Raw genomic sequence first — 2,390 nt, forward strand, 5'->3', positions numbered from 1 at the left:
CTTGAACACAGCTAGATGTAGTTAAATACCATTCCTTCCAAGCAACACCTCCTCTCCACTGACCACAAAGGAGTTAGACTGATGCTAGAAACACTGCTAGCCTGTGGATCCCTGTCTTCTGAGGTGAACTGCACACCCTCCATTAACACAGAGAAAATAATGGCCCTCTCTCTTTGGCTCCTCACTATTCCATAAAGCTTACTGGTGGGAAGAGTGGCAACAGCCAAACTGCCCCGGTGTTCAGAAGAATTTTAACAAGTTAAAGGTCTCTGGTGTCCCCTGGATTAGTTTTAATCTCCTGTATGGAAGATGAAAGATCCATTATTTGTTGTTTCGCTTGAAACATACCAGTCAACAATCAGACCATTCAGAACTGGGGCTTCAGGGTCAAGCCACAAACAAGAAAACTGCATTTCTGGGAAAGGTCAGGAAGTTCTAGGATGGACAAGGCTGTACAAAAGGCAGATGCCCAAGTGAGCAAAGTGAATAAATTGTGTTGGAATGCAGTTCCAGTTAAACTAATTTAGATTATAATGGAAACCTTAATAGCAATTCATTGAAAGAGAACCACACCGCACTTGTTTTTCCGAATTAATTCCATCAGACTTCCTTCACTAAAAATACTCTCCTTCAAAATTAAAAGCAGAAACGCTTCATATGTTCCTTCAGAGTAGTGGAAGAGTCAGCATGAAAATGCTTTCTTTGATGGCAAATTCTCTTGTGAGCAATTCCAGAGTTTTGAAGGTCTCCAGTGTGAAGCTGCTAAACAAACCTAAATAGTTGGAATAACTACAGCCCCAGAGAAATAACAGTCCAACTCATGGAAAAGTAAGATTATCTCAGAAGCAAGATCAACAGATGTGCTTCCAAAAGAGCATCTTGTTCTGAACACGGGCTTAGAAGTTTTCTTCACATACTACACTAGAAGAGTCCTTTGATCAATTTTGACCTTTTGTATAGTACAGGCCACAAGAGAGTTTAAATGTGATCATGTTCTTGAAACTGAGTTTTTGAAATATCTAAACTTGATTTTACTACTCATCCATTTCACATAGTTTGTTAATTACCTTATCTGTTAAAATATAAACTGTTTTTAAGGTTCAAGTACATTTGTTTTGCACTATTGCTGGCTGTCCCTATCTCCTAGATTCAAGAACTCCTGTTACCCCAGTTTTTCCAGTGTAGATCTGTCTAACTCAGTCTCATTTCACCTCTCTGCAGTCCAAACTCCTTGAGCCGTAGCGACATCTTTATACATCCTAACTCTTGTCCATCTCTAACCCCTGTTCAACTTGCCAGTATTCTCCCTAAACTGCTGAAAAAGTGACGTAGACAACGTTGATGGAGGACAAATCTGGAGAGAGCATAGTCATCATACCCTTCAGCCACATTAATTCCATGCAGTCACATACAGAATCTCCAATACATATGGCATTGTACCATAGCATTTTACCAGATATTTGTCATTTGAGTAAACAAACATCAATTTGGGAAAAAACCCCACAAAACAACTAAAACCCCAGACCAACAACCCCTGAGCATAGCTCAGTAGGGAAGTCAGCAAGCAAGCATTCATTGTACATTGTTAAGGTCTCATTAATTTCACTGAAACATGCCAGTGGGAGACTTTCGAAGAATCTTCTATGTATTGGTCAAACTCAGTTAGCAGTTTCAGATGACACTGAAACTCATCACCCAACAAATGTCCAAGTCCTACATGGAAACAACTTTTGCTACATTCTGCTTTGTCAGCTAAAATAATGCCAACACTTAACATGCAAAAACATTAAAACAAATACTCCAACTAAATGAACTCCAAACCTTAAAACTAACAGCAATAGTGTACTTTAAAAGCAATTAGGTACACATTCAGGATCAACTAGGCTTTTGTATCATCGAATGCTATTTTTCTGAATATGTTTAAAGAACCAACCAACCAACCCCCAAAAAACTCAACCAATAAGCTTCTCTTCTACCAGTTAAGACAATTTATTGCTGTGCGGAAATAAAAACAAAGAAAAAACAATTCACAATCTGGTAGAAACCAATCCACATCTGGCAGGACTGCATTCTTGCTGTCTGTAAATCAAGAATTTCTACGTATTTTATTCCAAGTTTATCTTGTTAAAGCTAAATCCTACTATCTAGAATAAACTTTTCATTCCATGCGACAGCAACATGCTGAATGCCTTCTAGCTACATTTTCACTGAAATACAAAACAAAACTGTTCAGACTGGGCTCACATACAGCTACTGCTGGCACGATACCAACATTCAGCAATAACAATTGCAAAAATGGCCAATTATGAAAATGCTTTTAACTCCAAGAACTTCCAATCCTGCACTGAGGAAGCCATGTATACCTTCAAAGAAAAAAAAGTCTCCAGTAA

Source organism: Lathamus discolor, chromosome 3 (genome assembly GCF_037157495.1).
Source record: "Lathamus discolor isolate bLatDis1 chromosome 3, bLatDis1.hap1, whole genome shotgun sequence".
In the NCBI taxonomy this organism is placed as follows: Eukaryota; Metazoa; Chordata; class Aves; order Psittaciformes; family Psittacidae; genus Lathamus; species Lathamus discolor.